The sequence below is a fragment of the Gorilla gorilla genome, chromosome 3 (assembly GCF_029281585.2).
Source record: "Gorilla gorilla gorilla isolate KB3781 chromosome 3, NHGRI_mGorGor1-v2.1_pri, whole genome shotgun sequence".
NCBI classification, from domain to species: Eukaryota; Metazoa; Chordata; class Mammalia; order Primates; family Hominidae; genus Gorilla; species Gorilla gorilla.
This window is the reverse complement of record NC_073227.2, coordinates 97,113,229-97,134,156: the sequence shown is the minus strand read 5'-3', so window position 1 is coordinate 97,134,156 and position 20,928 is coordinate 97,113,229.

Here is a 20,928-nt window from a genome sequence, read left to right as displayed (position 1 = left end):
GTGTTTATTTAAGATGTCTCTCAGATTTTTAGTAAAGGAAAGCATCTGCATGTGGCCGCTAACTCTGAGACCACTAAAATTCCTAATCCTGTGAACAGCCTGTGATTCTTTGAGAAGGGAAAATGATTAATCCCCTGGACACGGGGCAAAGACAAAAACATCTGCATGCAGAAGTTGTATTAGGTGTCGCCTGACCATAACCTTATATCCTTGTATGTGTCACACCTTCTTGTGGTCTCTTGGGTCTAGGTGTTTTCCTGCTAAAAGCTTCCTCAAGGCCACCTGGAGAAGCAGAATGGCAGAGCAGGTGGAGTAGTATCACCTGGTGATCTCAGCATTCTGGACACAGGCAGGGCTCTTCAGGCTGCCCTCATTAATGTTTTCCCTGTTACTGTCGTACATTTCTGACTCAAATTCAGTTTTGGAGGCTTTTGTGAGGTACTTCCTCAGGTTCAAAACTCCTTATGTCTTTATTCACTTGAATTGAGTAAAAGATAATCCTTATTCCTTATAAATTGAAAGCCACAGCATTTAGATACTGGCTTATGATGGAAGTTATGGACTGTTGGTGTTCCTAAAAGGAAATAGAAAGCTAATATGGGGAGAAGTAAATAAGTATTTTGTGTTGTGAGAAGATACCACATAAATACTGCCATTATCTGGTAGGTTTAGGAAATGGATTATTTTGATGAACAAATTATTCGAGTTGAAAGGAATTTCTCACATATGTTTTACATGATGAACAGTTGTAAGAAAATTTAAAAACTACAATGAAATATATTCAGCACTAAACACAATTTATGTGTCTCAAAAAACAAAGATTCTTAACTGCTTTTTAGATGCACAAAACTAAAGTCAGTTGATAAAGGTTGTGTTTTTATAAATTTTACATCTATTTTTGCATCTTGAGGAATTTTATATTTATACAAACAATACATGTTCATTGCAAAGAAAAATCAGTTACACAGATAAAGAAAAAGAAAAAATCTGTCACTAATTTCACTACCTTGAGCGATCACTGATAATATTTTATTGTATATATACACTTTCAAAACTTATAACAAAACCAAAACCATATTGTACCTAATTGCCAACCTATTTTATTGTTTGATATGTCACTATTTTTTTCTTTTTGAACTGGAATTCTATACCGAGTTCCAGATAAAGTTTAGGTCTTTAGATGACTAAAAGTGGAGCAGCTGAGAAATTATTTGTAGACCTCGCTTTTGCTTCAATGCCATTTCCCTTCTCTGCAGTCTATGGGCAAGGTCCTAAATGAGTTAAGTTTTAAATTATTTTAAAAATTATTATTAGCATTCATTTGACTTGAAGCCGTACATTTTCTTTTGTTTTTGACCAGTTTCTTTGCCCAGTGTTCTGGGTGCATGACTTTTCAGGCAGGTGGCTCCTCCTCCAGGAAACTGGTTGCCTGTTCCCACCCATAGCAGGAAGACAAGAGGGAACTCCCAGCTGTGACCAACCATCTCTCACCTGTAGCTTTTCTGTTTGTTTATGGGGCAAAGGAGACACTGAGACAGGTGTGGGCCAGTTATGATTTAGGAATGTTTACTATGCTTGATTGCACCATAAAAGGGGCTAGATCTACTAGTACTTTTACTCTTCTTAATGCTAAGGAGAGACTATATTAGAACTACTTTATTTAACATAAGGCTAGGGAAGGAAACATAGAAATCTAAAATATACATTTTTTTCCTGGTCATACAGATCTTTTAGTTAAAGTATTGTCTGAAGATGAAGATTGGTGCTAGTTTTACTTTTCAATAAATTTTTTTTAGCAATTCAAACATATTCTCAGAAGATATAACCTAACGAGTAATAGATTTTAACCATTTCCAATCCCATATATTCCTTTTTAACTTTTGATTGCATAAGTCTAATCAGCATGCATATTTTATTTTAACTTCTACTATTTTATTTAACAGCATATCCCATATATTAAAATAATTTTCCTTTTTTACATTTTTTATAGCCAGAAGGTCTACCATGATTAATATATTGTAGTTTGTTTAGCTATTTCTTTAATATTTGACATTGAGTCATTTCTCACTATTACAAATACTGTGGTACTGATATATCTTTTTTTCTCAAATTACAATAGCAGCAAGAAGATATAGATATCTTGTAAAAATAATTACGAGGTTCTTTTATTTCTTGGCTATTTTCCCAGCTGCAGTTTTATAGCTTTTGTTACATTTACCAACTTGTACTTCGGAAAAATTGAATCATGTTAAAGTGCCACCAGCAGGCATGTCTCCTGAAAGCCATACTAAGAGTGGGTTTTATGTTATTTGCTCATTTTAATGGGTATGCGGAGTAGCTTTTACATTGAGTTGCATATCTATTTGTTGCTAGTGAAACTGTCTTGTTACATTTTTTTAAAGCCCTTACTGCCACACACCATAAATGTAATATTGTAATTGCTAGTTATTTATTGCCATGTAACAAATTACCTCAAAGCTTAGCAGTTTAATAAAAAAGTGAAACAGGGCTGGGCACAGTGGCTCACGCCTGTAATCCCAGCATTTTGGGAGGCCAAAGCGGGCAGATCATGAGGTCAGGAGTTCGAGACCAGCCTGGCCAACATTGTGAAACCCCGCCTCTACTAAAAATACAAAAATTAGCTGGGTGTGGTGGCACCCACCTGTAATCCCAGCTACTCAGGAGGCTGAGGCAGGAGAATTGCCTGAATCAGGGAGGTGGAGGTCGCAGTGAGCTGAGATTGCACCACTGCACTCCAGCCTGGGGGACAGAATGAGACTCCGTCTCAGGAAAAAAAAAAAAGTGAAACACTTATCATCTCATAGTTTCTGTAAGTCAGGAACAGCTTAGCTGAGCAGTTTTGGCTCAGGGACTCTCATGAGGTTGTAGTCAAGACATCAGTCATGGCTGCAGTCATCTGAAGGCTTGCCTGGGTCTGAAGGGTGGTTCTCGGATGGCTCACCCACATGGCTCTTGGTAGAGGCCTCAGTCCCCATCTAGAGGGCTGACTGAATGTCCTCACAATTTAGTGTCTTGGCAGCTGGCTTCCCTCAGAAATAATCCAAGCAAAAAAGCAAGGAAGAAGCCATGGCATCCTCTATAATATAGTCATGGAAGTCACACGCAATCACTTCTGTGACTCATTAATCCAACCCACACTCAAGTGGAAGAGAAGAAGCTCCAGCTCTTGAAAGGAGTATCAAAGACTTGTGAACACATTGCAAAACCATCTCATGTACTAATTCATATAAACAACAGTGGAAAAATCAGCTTCTCTTGACCTTTGTTTCTGGTCTGGCTGATGTTTTGTTACTAACTAATGAAGTGTGGGAGCACTTGTAGAAGAGCCACTTTCCTGACAGTCTCATTTGGGTTTGTCTTCTTGGTCTATCATTAATGATGTATGGAGTCATATTATTAAAAAGAAAGGAACATATGATAAATTGTTTGGCATATCCTTTCAAATAATCCTTTGTCTGCCTGAAAATAAGATTTCCTTTCATTTGGCAGAGTGAAAAACAAGACGACGGGTTGTGATTGGATACTTGGAGGTAGGTGACTAAGGGAGTAGGATACAGGCAGCATGGGCAAAGTAGGAGTTCAGGAAGGAAAGGAGATCAGGAATAGAATGGAGGTGCCAAGGATAAAACTTCAGAAATACTGGTACAGAAACCAGGTAGAATGGTAGAATCTTTAGGAGTAAAATGTCAAGGGCATAGCAATAAATCCACTTTAATCACTCAGACTTATCCAAAAGCACATCTCCAATGCCGCTTTCTTAATGGACTTCTATATATAAAAACAGTCTCTGTTGGCTTTAGGTTACAAATAGAAACCAGTTACAAGAGACAAGACTGCCTCATGTCATGCAATTCAAGGTAATATACTGAGTGTATTAGGGTTCTCTAAAGAGAGAGAACTAATAGGATAGATGTATATATGAAGGGGAGTTTTTTAAGGAGTACTGACTCACACAATCACAAGGTGAAGTCCCAAAACAGGCTGTCTGCAAGCTGAGGAGCAAGGAAGCCAGTCCAAGTCCCAAAACTTCAAAAGTAGGTAAGCCAACAGTGTAGCCTTCAGTCTGTGGCCAAAGGCCCGAGAGCCCCTGCCAAATCATTGGTGTAAGTCCAAGACTCCCAAAGCTGAAGAACTTGGAATCTGATGTTTGAGGGCAGGAAGCATCCAGCATGGGAGAAAGACAAAGGTTGGAAGATTCAGCGAGTCTGCTCATTCCACTTTCTTCTGCCTGCTTTATTCTAGGCACAATGGCAGCTAATTAGATGGTGCCCACCCAGATTGAGGATGGGTCTGCCTCTCCCAGTCCACGATTCAAATGTTAATCTCCTTTGGCAACACCCTCACAGACACTCTCACAGACCTAGGAACGATACTTTGCATCCTTCAGTCCAATCAAGTTGACACTCAGCATTAACCATCACACTGATGTTATTGTTAAATATTGATGAGTATTTAAAAAATTTTTTGGCCTTACTATTTAAAGATTAGAAAGCATTGCTTATTGGATGCTAGTTATATCCATACCAATTATTCACTTTATAAGGATCCTGAAAAACATTTTACTTGGTAATAATATCTTACAAATTCTTTATTGACTAGGCTAAATATGCATCTGGTGATACTGAAATAAGCCAGTAGGTGAGGATTTCATGACCAAAAACCCAAAAGCAAATACAATAAAAACAAAGATAGATAGCTGGGACCTAATTAAACTAAAGAGCTTTTGCACAGCAAAAGGAACAGTCAGCAGAGTAAACAAACAACCCACATAGTGGGAGAAAAATCACAATCTATACATCTGACAAAGGACTAATCTTCTAGAATCTACAACTAACTAAAACAAATCAGTAAGAAAAAAACAAACAATCCCATCAAAAAGCAGGCTAAGGACATGAATAGACAGTTCTCAAAAGAAGATATGCAAATGGCCAACAAACATATGAAAAAATTCGCAACATCACTAATGATCAGGGAAATGCAAACCAAAACCACATTGCAATACCACCTCACTCCTGCAAGAATGTCCATAATCAAAAACTTAAAAAATGGTAGATGTTGGCATGGATGTGGCAATCAGGGAACACTTCTACTCTGCTGGTGGGAATGTAAATTAGTACAGCTGCTATTGAAAACAGTGTGGAGATTCCTTAAAGAATTAAAAGTAGAACTACCATTTGATCCAGCAATCCCACTACTGAGTATCTACCCAGAAGAAAAGAAGTCATTATTCAAAAAAGACACTTGCATGTGCATGTTTATAGCAGCACAATTCTTAATTGCAAAATTGTGGAACCAACTCAAATTCCCATCAATCAACAAGTAGATAAAAAAACCTGTGGTATATATATATACAATGGAATACTATGCAGCCATAAAAAGGAATGAATTAACAGCATTTGCAATGACCTGGATGAGATTGGAGACTATTATTCTAAGTGAAGTAACTCAGGAATGGAAAACAAAACACTGTGTGTTCTCACTGATATGTGGGAGCTAAGCTGTGAGGACACAAAGGCATAAGAATGATACAGTGGACTTTGGGGACTTGGGGGGAAGAATGGGAGGGGGGTGAGGAATAGAAGACTACAAATATGGTGCAGTGTATACTGCTTGGATGATGTGTGCACCAGGATCTCACAAATCACCACTAAAGAACTTACTCATGTAACCAAATACCACCTGTACCCCAATAACTTATGGAAAAATAAAATAAAATAATGATAATAATAATAATGAAAGAAGCCAGCAGGGAACATAACAGATACCCATTAATTCATCATTTTCTAGTGTTAGAAATGTTAGGGACCATTCACTGAACTCTACTACCCTGCTCTATCTACCCGACTCCTTGCTGGGGTTATATGATGTTCCAAAATGCTATGCCTGGAGTTCCAACCTGCATCGTCCTTGCAGGGTTCTTAGCAGTCCCTCCTGGCCTAAGTAGAGAAAGCCTAATTTCAAGCACCTCAAACTTATCATTATGTATACTTGATTTACTTGCAAGTCAGGTTATCATAAAACCCTTTCACCAAGAAATTCCTCTTCTGAGAATTTATCCTACAGAGATATGCATGGGTACAAAATTGCTAAGTAGAAGCCTTTTCATTCTAGCATTGCTTATAATACTAAAAAAAATTGGAAAAGACATATATGTTACTGAGAATCAGTAAGAGACCAATACAGTAAAATACCTTCTGGCCATAAAGAAGAATGAGGAAGTTTCAAATATTGATATGGATCAATCTCTCAAGATATGGACAAACAAGCCAGGTTTGTCATGATATGTATACTATTCATATAAAAGCGAGGGGAAGAAAAAAGGGAAAGTATATGTATTTTTTGTATATGAAAAAAATCTCTAAAAACGAAATACAGTAAACTGCTAACATTGATATTTCCCAGGGAAAGTAACAAGTTGAATGTGATCAGGATGGGGAGGCTACTTTTCACCATACACCCCTCTGCTTCTTTTCAACTTTGGACCGTGGGAATCTTCTACCTAGTTTTAAAAATTTGATATAAAATAAATTTCACACAATCACAGATCGATTTTTTAAACTTGTATACAGAAGGAGAAATGTTTCTATTAATAGTTTTCAGCCGGGGGCGGTGGCTCACGCCTGTAATCCCAGCACTTTGGGAGGCCGAGGTGGGCAGATCACAAGGTCAGGAGATCGACACCATCCTAGCTAACACATTGAAACCCCGTCTCTACTAAAAAGTACAAAAAATTAGCCGGGCATGGTGGCATGTACCTGTAGTCCCAGCTACTTGGGAGGCTGAGCCAGGAGAATTGCTTGAACCTGGGAGTTGGAGGTTGCAGTGAGCCGAGATTGCGCCACTGCACTCCAATCTGGGCAACAGAGCAAGACTCCGTCTCAAAAAAAAAAAATAGTTTTCATATCTCAGGTTATAATTTTTTTTTAAGATAGGGTCTCACTCTGTTGCCCAGGCTGGAGTGCAATGGCATGTTTAGAGCTCAGTGTAACTTCGAACTCTTGGGCTCAAGTGATTCTCCTGCCTCAGCCTCTCAAAGCACTAGGATTACAGGTGTGAGCCATGCACCCAGCCTAATATTAATTTTTTAATGGATTAAAAATTATGTTAAATCAATGGGCAAAACTGGAAGAATCTTAGCAACAGAATAAAATAACGTTGGATTATAACTCAAAGCATAAAATAAATATCCAGGAGCCCATGTCACTATAAATAACTAATTAAATAAATTAATAAATGAAGAGAAGAGACCAATCTTTTCTGCAGAATAATTCAAATTAATTATGTAGATGCTCCACCCTTAAGGTGGAGCATACTTCTTTGCTCCTTAAGTGTGGGCTGTACGCAGTAACTTACATTCAAAGAGTACAGTATGGAAAAGGAGGTAAAGAGTAACTTTACAGTAGAGAAACTTGACAGACGCTACCTCAGCCAAATGATGAAGGTCCATATCAGCAGTGAAAAGTCATCTTTTATTTATTTATTAATTTTTTTCCATAGGAGTGAAAAGTCATCTTGATAGTATGTACCCTTGATATGATAATGATCAGAATGGTACTTTACTGCTGTGATCCAGTCTAATAATGAGAAAAACACCAAATTCCAATACAGGGGCGTTCTACTACATACCTGACCAGTACTCCTAAAAACCGTCAATAGCCAGGTGTGGTAGCTTGCACCTGTTGTCTCGCCTACTTGGGAAGCTGAGGTAGGAGCATTGTGTGAGCCCAGGAGTTCAAGGATGCAGTGAACTATCATCATGCCTGTGAAAATCCACTGTACTCCAGCCTAGGCAATATAATAAAACTCCATCTCTAAAAAATATATAAAAATAAAAATAAATTTTTAAAAGCCTGCCAAGGTCATCAAAAGCAAGGAAAGTCTGAGAAACTGTCATAGCTAAAAGGAACCCAAAGAGACATGATAAGTGTGGTATCTTGGATGGGATGGGGGAAGAGAAAAAGGACATTAGGTGAAAACTAAGGACATCTGAACAAGCTATGGACTTTAGTTAATAACAGTGTATCAATAATGGTTCATCAGATGTAACAAAGGTACTATACTCATGTAAGATGTTACTAATAGAGGAAACTGGGGGGTGTATTTGAACTTTATGTACTAGCTGCTCAATTTTTCTGTAAATCTGCAGCTGTTCTTAAAGCCTATTAATAAAAAAAGAAATAGGAGGAGGAATACCGAGCAAAAGTAGTAAAATGTTAACACTTGAAGAATAGCAGCAAAGAGTAAACAGGGGTTCTTTGCACAGTTCTTCCAACTTTTCTGTTTGAAATTATTTCAAACAAAAAAATTTTTAAATGTAACTATCCCTTCCTTGAACCACATCTAATCTAAATGGCTTCTAATAGTTAATTTCTTTTTTTTTTTTGAGACAGGGTCTCCCTCTGTTGCCCAAACTGGAGTGCAGTAGCACGATCATGGTTCACTGCAGCCTTGAACTCACAGGCTGGAGCCATCCTCCTACCTCAGACTCCGGAGTAGCTGGGACCACAGGTGTACACCACCACACCCACCTATTTTTATTTTTTATTTTATAGAGACAGGATCTCTCTATGTTGCCCAGGCTGGTATAGTTAATTATTCAATGTAATAAGGAGATATTCTCTTTAATATTAAATAGGGTTAGTCCCAGCCAATGGGAACCTCAAATGGCCTGTTACTAGGCAGAAGCTGGATCCTGGCAACAGGGAAGATTTCAGAGCTGATTGAAGATAGCCATGGGCAGGGGGTGTTTCCCAGCGCGGTAAATAAAGGTATAAGTGCCATCTAAGACATATATCCTGGCAGCCACTGCAGTTTTAAAACGGAATCTTGACCCCTGTCTCCTCTGCTGGTGGTATTCCAAAGGCTCCCCCTTCCCTATAGTCTGTTGCCCATGGCCTACTTCCCTCGATTCTCCCTCTCCCCACCAATTTTGTAGAGGTGCCTCTAGGCCAGGGAAAAGGGGGATACTTACCTTGGCACCAAACCCTTAGCCAGTTGCAAAAAAACAAACAAAAAAAAAACACACACACACACACAAAAGAAGGAGTTAAATTATACAGTGTAACAATAGCAGCAGCAACACAGCAGTTAAAGACAGGTTTACTGAAGCAATTTGTTTTATTGTATTTACTTATTTTTGTACAAGCATTTCTTTATGAGTGAGTTGGATTCTTGAGGAATTTTTGTGCCTTAGTTAAATGTCTGATGGAGAGGTAGAACTCAGGACTTGCTACAAATGGAATAAAATTCTCTTTAGAATTAGGTGAAAGCTTCCAACATAGATTTCCTTTGCCTTCCAGCAGAGATTCCACAAGCATTTAGATATTTATTTGGCAAATCCTAGGATTGTGAACATATGGAACGTGTGGGTATCCTATTTTCTCGCCTCTGGGGCATCTTTGGGAGAGAAATCCCTGCCAGATAGCAAGACTCTCCAAATTTTAAGATGTTAAAATTATGTTGATGTGCTGATGAGATGGTGGTATCATTGCTTATCCAACATCCATATCCAAACAGTGACTGAATAGCAAAGGTTCTTGGGATTAGGAAAGAAAGTTTAAAATAGTTCTGTAGCTTGTGTTTTATATTGACAGACCTATCAAAGTAGTCAGTTTAGAAATGGTTAAGTGCAACTGCTTGGTTTTGTTTGTTTGTTTTGTTTTTGTTTGTTTCTTTTTTTTTTTTTTTTTTTGAGACAGAGTCTCTCTCTGTCGCCCAGGCTGGAGTGCAGTGGCATGATCTTGGCTCACTGCAGCCTCTGCCTCCTGGGTTCAAGTGATTCATGCCTCAGCCTCCTGAGTAGCTGGGACCACAGGCTCACGCCACCATGCCCGGCTAATTTTTTTTTTTTTTTTTTTGTATTTTTGTAGAGATGGGGTTTCACGTTGACCAGGCTGGTCTTGAACTCCTGGCCTCAAGTGACCCACCCACCTCAGCCTCCCAAAGTGCTGAGATTACAGGTGTGAACCACTGCACCCTGCCTCAACTGCTCGTTTTTTGTATTATTGTCTCAAGGTGCCAGACACAAACATTCATTAGAATTTAAAGCATAGGCATTTCCTGTCTCTCTCTTTCTATTTTTTTTTAAATTTCTATTTTTCCCTAAGGGCAATCAAACTAATGTGAACTTCCAACTTCAGGTAGCTGTTCTGTATGTAAATTGATGCATTTTGCAGAATTTATTTTCCATAGCAGAGCTCATTACAATGGCCACTTCTGAATTAGAGACAGGTTAAGACCTTGGAAGATTATGGAAAGCATGTTTTCTCACATGTGGTCTGTGGCTCATCTGTATCATTGTTTACTTGTTAGAGAAAAATGGCAGATGCTTGAATTCCAGCCCAGATTTAGTGAATCTGATTTTCTGGGGCCAGGACTGAGGAATCTCATTTAATCCAGGGCTCTGGTAATTATTCTGCTCACTGAAGTTTGAGGATGGACTTCTGCTCTACATTCTCCAGGCATAGTATAATAGAGAAATGGAAAGTTTTAGATAAGAGTGCCAAACAGTCTTGAGTCTTAGAAACAGTTAATTTTTCCATTGATTTGGACTAAAGCATTTTCCGAATTGGCAGTTGCCCTCCAGCATCTCATAAGGCATTGTAAATCTTTGTTGTTATACTCTCAAAATGAAAGTCCTAAGCAAAAACCTCATCAGAGACATCCGTTTTAGTCATGTAGGCTTTTAAAAAGTTTTTATGTTATTTGCTTTGATGTTTATGTTATTTGCTTTGATGTTTATTATACCTTTTAAAATTATAAAGGTAATAAAATCACATTTAAAATTTAGAAAATAGAAAAAGGGGGGAAATTACGTATTGTCCTGCTACGTACCATAACATGGTTAGCATTTTGACATACAGTTAGGTGCCACATAACATTTCAGTCAATGATGGACCACATATACAATGGTGATCCTATAGGGTTATCATACCATATTTTTACTGTACATTTTTCTTGTTTAGATATACAAATAGTTATCACTGTGTTACAATGTCTGCAGTATACAGTGCAGTTCACATGCCATACAGGTTGTAGCTTAGGAGCAGTAGGCTATACCATATAGCCTAGGTGTGTGGTAGGCTATATCATCTAGTTTTGTGTAAGTACACTCTATTATGTTTGCACAATGAGGAAATAGCCTAATGGTGAATTTCTCCAAACACGTCTGGTCATTAAACAATGCATGACTGTATTTCTTACCATGGAATTTCCCCCACAGATTCATGGTTCCCACCTCCTTTTTAAATCATTGCACAGTCACAGTATATTACAGTCTCTATTGCATTATTCTTTTTTTTTTTTGAGATGGAATCTCACTCTGTCACCCAGGCTGGAGTGCAGGGGCATGATCTTGGCTCACTGCAACCTCTGCCTCCCAGGTTCAAGCGATTCTCCTGCCTCAGCCTCCTGAGTAGCTGGGATTACCGGCGTGTGCCACCATGCCTGGCTAATTTTTGTATTTTTAGTAGAGATGGGGTTTCACCATGTTGGTCAGGCTGGTCTCGAACTGCTGACCTTGTGATCCGCGTACCTGGGCCTCCAAAAGTGCTAGGATTACAGGCGTGAGCCACTGCACCCAGCCTCTATTGCATTATTCTAACTTACTCTTAAACATTATCTTTTATGTCTGTAGAGTTTAGGTAGCCATTCCTCTATTTTCTGTTGATGAAGATTGTTCCTAATTTTTTATTATTTATAAATATTCTGTCAGTATCTTCATGCATTAAAACATTTTCTGCATTTATGGTTATTTCCTTATGATTTTCAGAAGTGGAATTACTTGGTCAAAGAATAGCAGTTGTTTCTTTTTTTTATTCTTCCACTTTTAAGTTCAAAGGTACATGTGCAGGATGTGCAGGTTTGTTACATAGGTAAATGTGTGCCATGATGATTTGCTGCACAGATCATCCTGTCACCTAGGTATTAAGCTCAGCATCCATTAGCTATTATTCCTGATGCTCTCCCTCCTGCAACATGACCCCTCTGACACACCCCAATGTGAGTTATTTCCCCCCATGTGTCCATGTGTTCTCATCATTCAGCTTCCACTTATGTGAAAACGTGGTGTTTGGTTTTTTGTTCCTGCATTAGTTTGCTAAGGATCATGGCTTCCAGCTCCATCCATGTCCCCACAAAGGACATGATCTCATTCCTTTTTTATGGTTACATGGTATTCCATGGTGTATATGTACCACATTTTCTTTATCTGGTCTATTGTTGATGGGAATTGAGAATGATTCCATGTCTTTGCTATTGTGAATAGTGCTGCACTGAACATATGTATTCATATATCTTTATAATAGAATGATTTGTATTCTTTGGGTACATACCCAGTAATGGGATTGCTGGGTCAAATGGTGTTTCTGCCTCTAGGTCTTTGAGGAATCACCACACTGTCTTCCACAATGGCCGAACTAATTTACACTCACACCAACAGTGTAAAAGCATTAATTTTTCTCCACAACCTCACCAGCATCTGTTGTTTTTTGACTTTTTAATAATAGGCATTCTCACTTGTGTGAGATGGTATCTCATTGTGGTTTTGACTTGCAATTTGTCTAATGATCAATGATGTTGAACTTGTTTTCATATTTTGTTGGCCAAATGTACGACTTCTTTTGAGAGGTGTCTGTTCATGTCCTTTGCCTGCTTTTTAATGAGGTTGTTTGTTTTTTTCTTGTAAATTTGTTGAAGTTCTTTGTAGATTCTGAATATTAGGCCTTTGTTGGATGGATAGATTACAGACATTTTCTCTCATTCTATAGGTTGTCCGTTCACTCTGATAATAGCTTCTTTTGCTATGCAGAAGCTTTTTAGTTTAATTTGACATGGTTTGGCTGTGTCCCCACCCAAATCTCACCTTTAATTCTAATATTCCCCACGTGTCAAGGGCGGATCCAGGTGGAGATAATTGAATCATGGGGGTGGTTTCCCCCATACTCTTCTTGCAGTAGTGAATAACTCTCACGAGATCTGGTGGTTTTATAAATGGGAGTTCCCCTGCACAAACTTTCTAGCCTGCTGCCATGAAAGGATGTCTTGCTTCCCCTTCACCTTCCATCACGATTGTGAGGCCTTCCCCAGCCATGTGGAACTGTGAGTCAATTAAACCTCTTTCCTTTATAATTACCCAGTCTTGGGTATGTCTTTATTAATGGCACGAGAACAGACTTCTTGGAGGCTTTGTTCATATTTTCTTATTCTTTTTTCTTTGTCTTTGTTGGATTGGGTTAATTCAAAGACCGTGTCTTCAAGCTCTGAATTTGTTTCTTCTGCTTATTCTATTATATTGCTGAGACTTTCCAGAGTATTTTGCATTCCTAAAAGTGTGTCCAAAGTTTCCTGTATTTTTTTTGTTGATTTTTCTTTAAGCTATTGAATATTTCTTGATAATCCTTGACTATTTCTCCCCTCACTTCTTGTATCATGTTTTGGATTTCCTTGCAATGAGCTTTGCCTTTCTTTGGTTCCTCCCTGATTAGCTTAATAACTAGCCTCCTGAATTCCCTTTTTTTTTTTTTTTTTTTTTTGAGACGGAGTCTTGCTTTGTCGCCAGGCTGGAGTGCAGTGGCATGATCTCAGCTCACTGCAAGCTCTGCCTCCCAGGTTCACGCCATTCTTGTGTCTCAGCCTCCCGAGTAGTACAGCTGCCTGCCACTATGCCCAGCTAATTTTTTGTATTTTTCAGTAAAGATGGGGTTTCACTGTGTTAGCCAGGATGGTCTTGATCTCCTGACCTTGTGATCTGCCCACCTCGGACTCCCAGAGTGCTGGGGTTTTTTTTGTTTGTTTTCTTTTCTTTTTTTTTTTTTTTTTTGAGAAGGAGTCTCGCTCTGTCAGCCAGGCTGGAGAGCAGTGGGGTGATCTTAGCTCATGGCAACCTCTGCCTCCCAGGTTCAAGCAATTCTCCTGCCTCAGCCTCCTGAGTAGCTGAGATTACAGGTGTGCACCACTACATTGGGCTAATTTTTGTATTTTTAGTAGAGACAGGGTTTCGCCATGTTGGCCAGGCTGGTAACCTCCTGAATTCCTTTTCAGGTAAATCAGGGATTTCTTCTTGGTTTGGATTCATTGCTGGTGAACTAGTGTGATTTGTGGGGGTCGGGGGAGGGTGCTGAAGAGCCTTGTTTTGTCATATTACCAGGGTTGGTTTCCTGGTTCCTTCTCATTTGGGTAGGCTCTGTCAGAGGGAAGATCTAAGGCTGAAGGTTGTTGTTCAGATTCTTTTGTCCCATGGGGTATTTCCTTGATGCAGTACTGTCTCCCTTTTCCTATGGATGTGACTTCCTGTGAGCCAAACTGCAGTGATTGTTGTCTCTCTTCTAGGTCTAGCCACCCAGCGAGTCTACGCGGCTCCAGGCTGGTACTGGGGGTTGTCTGCACAGAGTCCTGTGATGTGAACTGTCTATGGGTCTCACAGCCATAGATACCAGTGCCTGTTCCAGTGGAGGTGGTGGAGGCAATGGACTCAGCGAGGGTTCTTAACTTTGGTGGTTTAATGCTCTCTTTTCGTGCTGGTTGGCCTCCTGCCAGGAGGTGGCACTTTCCAGAGAGCATCAGCTGTGGTATTATAGTGAGGAACTAGTGGTGGGCGGGGCCCTAGAACTCCTAAGATTATATGCCCTTTGTCTTCCCCTACCAGGGTGGATAGGGAAGGACCATCAGGTGGGGGCGGGGCTAGGCATGTTCTGAGCTCAGACTCTCATTGGGTGGGTCTTGCTGTGGCTGCTGTGGGGGATGGGGGTGAGATTGTCAAATCACTGGAGTTGTGTACCTGGGAGGATTATGACTGCCTCTGCTGAGTCATGCAGGTTGTCAGGGAAGTGGGGGAAAGCCGGCAGTCACAGGCCTCACCCACCTCCCATGCAACCCGAAGGGCTGGTCTCACTCCCACCGCGCCCCCCTACCCCTCAAGAGCCCCCAGACCGTTTCCAGGTGGAAAGCAATATGGGCTTGAAAACGTGCCCCATGCTATCCACCTCCCAGCTGCGAAAGAAAAGGGCTTAGTTCCTCCCCTGCCTGTGGAGTCTGCGCACCAGATTTGCATCCTACCCCGAGTTCAGGCTAGGAGGCTTCTCACCCCGTTCAAATTGTTACAAAGTTCAGCTAAAGATTTGCTTCTCCCCGTGTAGTTTTACTCTATGCTTCTCTCCCGTAACCTGCGAGCTCCCAGGGCCTTTCTGCTGCTTCCTCTACCCCTGTATTTCACTCGGGTCTCCAAATTGACTTCGCTCCAGGTAAAGTCGGAACTTTCTGCAAACAGACCTTCAGCTTCTCCAGTGGAGGTGTGTGTTCGGGAGAGGAGGGTCTCCCTTTCCCGCTTCCGCAATTGGGGCACTCACAGTTTTTTTTGGGGGGGTGGTGGTGCGGGGGTGGTCTGGGTTCTGCAGGAGCAGTCCACTTCTGTCAGAGGGTCTGTGGTTTCTCTCAGTATTGCTGGTTTGTTCTTGCAGTTGATCTGGAGCTAAAATTCACAATGCAAGCTGCTGCCCACTGCTCTGTCCAGAGCTGCAATCTAGTCCTGCCTTCTGTCTGCTATGATCTCTCCAAAACCTCTTCTTTTATTTTATAATTTTTAGAGACAGTCTCGCTCTGTCATCCAGGCTTTAGTGCAGTGGCACGACCATAGCTCATTGCAGCTTCTAACTCCCGGGCTTGTGTTGATTCTTTCTCATCTTTGTGGGCTTTTCTACCTATGGTCTTTGAGGTTGCTGACCTGAGTGGGATTTTTATGGGGTATTTTTGTTGCTGTTGTTGTTGTTGTCTTCTGTTTTTCTTTTAATAGACCACTCTACCAAAGGGCTGCTGTGGTTTGCTGGGGGTCCACTCCAGACACTAGTTGCTTTGGGTTTTCCCATACCTGGAGGTATCACCAGTGAAGGCTGGAAAACATCAAAAATGACAGCCAGCTTCTTACTCAGGAAGCTCCATCCTGGGGGTTACTGACCTGTTGCCAGCCTGAATAAACCTGTAGGAGGTGGCTGGAGACCCCTGTTGGGAAGTCTCGCCCAGTCAGGAGGAACGGGTTCAGGGACCCACTTAAAAATGTAGTCTGGATGTAGAGCAGGTGTGCTGCATTGGGGGGGACCCTTCCTCATCTGGATTGTCTGTGGTCTCCAAAACTGGAAGGCTGGAATGGCTGAGTCTACCGAACCACAGAGATGGCGGCTGCCCCTTCCTCCGGGAACCCGAATCTGTCTCAGGCAGATTTCAGCCTGTTGCTATTGGCTGGCTAGAATTCCAAGCCAGTGAGTCTTAACTTGTGAGATGTCAGGAAGTGAGGCCTGCAGAATGATGCTGCTTAGCTTCCTGGATCAGCCCCCTTCCTAGGGATATGTACGGATGGATTTCCCACCTTGCCGGCGATCCTGGGGCCAGAGTATGTAAAACTCCCGTGTCTGTGTGTATGCCTAAGTGGCTGCTCTGCGGAGGCTCCAGAAACTCTGAGCTCTGTGTATTGAACCCAAGACCAATACACAGCATGGGCTCATGAGGGGATCTCCTGATCCACAGGTTGCAAAGATCTGTGGGAGAAGTGTGGTTTCCCGGGCAGGGTCGCATAATCACTTACTGCTTCCTTTGGCTAGGGGTGGGGTTCCTTTGGCTCTGTCCTGCTTCCAGGTGGGCCATCGCCCACTCTCCTGCTTTTCTTCGTTCTCTGCAAGTCGAGTTGTTTGCCTAGTCAGTCCCAATGCAAGAATATGGATATTTCATTTGAAGGTGTTGAATTCACTCACTGCTTTCGTTCCTCTCTGTGAGTGCCGCAGAAAGCAGCTGCTTCTGATTGGCCATCTTGGACCCTCCCAGCAATTGTTTCTTGAAACATTTGTACATATGAATATAATTTCAATCTTGGCGTAATAGATGGTCCCTAAATTTTATTATTAAACACTTAAAAAATCAGTCAATAAAATACTTAGTCATGAATATTAGTAATATACTTATGTATACACGTGTACATATTCTCCAATGTTATTCTTCAATAACTCAATTAATTTATGTAGACTTTCATTAGTGGAAGAATCATGCAGCAAAGACTTTTGTTGCTTTGAGTAGAATAATGCGGTGATTCTTCAATCTAACATTCCTCACTGCATGCCTCCCAGATATCAGGATCTGTGCTAGAGAATGGTACCCACATTACCTCTCAACAGAGCTCACAGACTAGGGAGAGAAAACCAAGGAAGACAAGATAATATGGTAAATGCTGGGATGGTATTCTCTACCTCAGATTTTAAGCATATCTAATTTAGAGGTAAGTGGTCAGGGAAGGCTTTTTAGAGGAAGTGATGTCTAAACTGGGATCTCAGGGGATGAATGCTCCAGACTAAGGAATGGCACATTCAAAATAGTTTAGGGGCCGATAAAAACATCCTAGAGGGGAAACAGTTGGGCAGCTTCTCCAAAAGTTAAATAGAGAGTTACCATAGGACCCAGCAACTCTACCATTAGATATATAGCCAAATAATTGAAAACATGTGTTCATGCAAAAATGTGTGCACAGATGTTCATGTCAGCATTATTAATGATATCCAAAAAAGTGGAAGTAACCCAAATGTCCACCAACTGATGAGAAGATAAACAAAATGTAGTATATCCATACAGTGGAAAATTATTCAGCCATAAAAAGGAATGCAGTGCTGGTACATACCACAACATGGATGAACCTTGAAAACCTTATGCTAAGTCAAAGTTAGACACAAAAGGCCACATGCTGTATGATTCCATTTATATGAAATGTCCAGAACAAGTAAATCCAGAGAGATGGAGTAGATTAGTGGTTGCCTAGGGGAATAGGTAAAGGGAGGAATTGGGAGTGACTGCCAATGGGTATAGGGTTTCTTTATTTTTCTTTTTTCTTTCTTTCTTTTTTGTTTGTCTGGTTTTTGTTTGTTCTGAGACAGAGTCTAGCTCTGTTACCCAGGCTGGAGTGCAGTGGCACAGTCACAGCTCACTGTAGCCTTGACCTCCTGGGCTCAAGTGATCCTCCCTCCTCAGCCTCACGAGTAGCTGGGACTACAAACACACACCACTACACTTGGTTATTTTTTTATTTTTTGTAGAGATAGGGTGTACCTATGTTGCCCAGGCTGGTCTCAAACTCCTGAAGTCAAGTCATCCCCCCACGTCAGCCTTCCAAAGAGCCGGGATTATAGCTGCGAGCTGCTGTGCCCTGCTGGTATAGGGTTTCTTTTTAAGGTGATAGAAATGTTCTGGAATTAGATAGGGATGGTGGTTGCACAACATTATAAATTATACATTTAAAATGGTTGAAATGGTGAATTGTATCTAATTTTTTTAATTGCAAAAAAAGAAAAAACCTGAAGGCTAGAAAGAGCTCAGCCCTTTTGAGAAACTGAAAGAAGCTCTGAATTACAGGAAAGCCTGAAACAAAAAATGAAAGGGGAGTGGTCAGTTATGAACTGAAAAGGTAACAGGGCCAGTTCTCAAAGGTCCATAAAAACTACATTAGGGAGTTTGATTTTATCCTGAGAGCAAAGGGAAGCCAATGGAGAAGATTCAGTCAGTCTTTTAAAAATTAATTAATTAATTAATTTACTTTTTAATTCTGTCAGTCTTGACCTACCTTGAGGATGTCTGTTTTCCAGTGATCTTCTGATTACAAAGGAAGGGGACAGTGACAGGGAGGTTATTTTATTCAGGGATTGTCAATCGGTTCAGGACAATTGCTGACTGACCTGGTCATGCACAGAACTTAGGTTCTTTTTGGAAGATAACAGTAACTGCTCAAGAAGGTTAAGTAGGGAAACAGTTACCTACTTGCTTTCTTCCCAACTCAATCACCATACATGGATAACTGGTTTTAATAAAAGTCAGTCTTAGATCAAATTTGCAACATATTTTTAAAAAGAAAAATTCATTTTTTTGAATATAGTTTATACAACTTGTTCTATAACAAGTAATGCGGTTCCCAGTTCTCCATTTTTTTTAGGTACTCAACCACGCCTTTCAACAACACCTTGCATAAAATGTTCACTTGAGGCACACTCAGTCTCCTTCAGTCTCCTCCAATGGTAACATCTTATATAAGTATAGTATAACATATTTTAAAGTAATTGCAAGAACATATATATAGTGTTCAGGAGACATACATAATGTCTTTCCTGCTGTCATTTACTACAATTTAAAATTTAGTACTAGTATGTTTTTATAGTTGATATTATAATAAATTATTCTCAATAGCATCACTATAATTTTAACTCTTTATGGCATTATTATTTATTATATTATAAATTCTAGCAAATAAAATTTACTTCCATATGATATTACAATTTTTATGTGTTTGAAACTTTTTGTAAATGGAAAATGTAATGGAATATAGAAACACATGTCAGTGTTGTTCCTGGAATATGATGGACTTTGTTTCTATTACAGAGGAGCTCAGATTCTTTACGGGAGTAGTGGGTGATTTATAAGATGCAAAAAATTGAGTATCCTGATAATGTAACTCTTTCACTTTATAGATCAAGAAAAATGCCTTGTCCAAGATTACCCCCACCTGAAATTGACCCATCTTCTGATTGCCAAGACATCTCTCTATTCACTATCCATGACTGAACTATCCAGCTCATTCTTTCCAGTTCACCAATGAGATGCTTGTTTATGCATCTCTCCTTCAACAAAAATATATGCCAACCACCATTCTAGACACTAGAACATAGTGGTGAACAAGATATACAAATATGCCTGTCTCCATGTGGCTTATATTCTATTGGAGAAGAAAGGCAATAAACAAAGATAAATAGGTAGAATATACAGTATGTTAGATTTTTCTAAGGAAAAAAAGTGTGGACAAGGGTAGAGAGTGTCAGGGCAGTGTCAAGGTTTAAATTTTTTAATAAGATGGTAAGGGAAGGTCTCGCTGGGTAGACCATAAATTCCTTGATGCCAGCGTCTTATCTACCATGTCCTTATCATGTTTATGTATGTCGTACCAGGCTTAGCACAGTGCTTTCAACATAGAAAGCATTCAACATATATGTTGAGTTGAATATTTTCATGTATTGACATTTGAAATAAAAAACAAAGCAACCCCTTTTCTTCCCAGCAGAATGCAAAGAATCATAGAATTTCCATAAAGCTAGATAGATATTTAATTACGGAACAAACTTTGATCATGAGTTATTGTTCTCCTTATTTTTATTTTTTCTTAGGAGTTTCATTTTAACCAATGTGCTGTATTTGATACGTATATTTGCCAAAATTAACATTAAGAAAGAAGTATGTTTTGATAATTGGCAGAGTAACTCCTCATATAAACAGTATAGGTTAAGAATTTCTCTTCTGAAACTCCAGAAAATCAGTTTGTGTGGCATGCCTGAAAAAAAGGGAAGAACTTTTCTCAGAGATGAACTTAGAATCAGCCAGATAAGGCTGGGTGTGGTGGCTCACTCCTATAATCTCAACACTTTTGGTGGCCAAGGCAGGAGGATCACTTGAGCCCAGGAGTTTGAGACCAGCCTGGGAACACTGCAAGATGCCATCTCTACAAAAAACAAAAAATAAAAATTAACTGGGTGCAGTGGTGTGCACCTGCAGTCCCAGCTACTTGGGAGGTGAGGCAGAAGGGTGCCTTGAGCCCAGAAGTTTGAGGTTGCAGTGAGCTATGATTGTGCCACTGCACCCCAGCCTGGATGACAGAGCAAGACCCTGTCTCAAAAATAAATAAATACATAAATAAACCAGACAAGAAACATATATGGGAAGATTTCCAATCCAATAAGACCCACCAACCTGCTCTGATTCCTGCTCCCAAGCCTCCCTAGGGAGGAAGGGATGACAATGACCCAAAAAAGAGTTTGTTAAACATGTTTTGCCAGTAAGACGTTTCTCTTATAGAACAAAAGACCTAGGGTATTTACGCAGCAGATATTTATTAAGAGC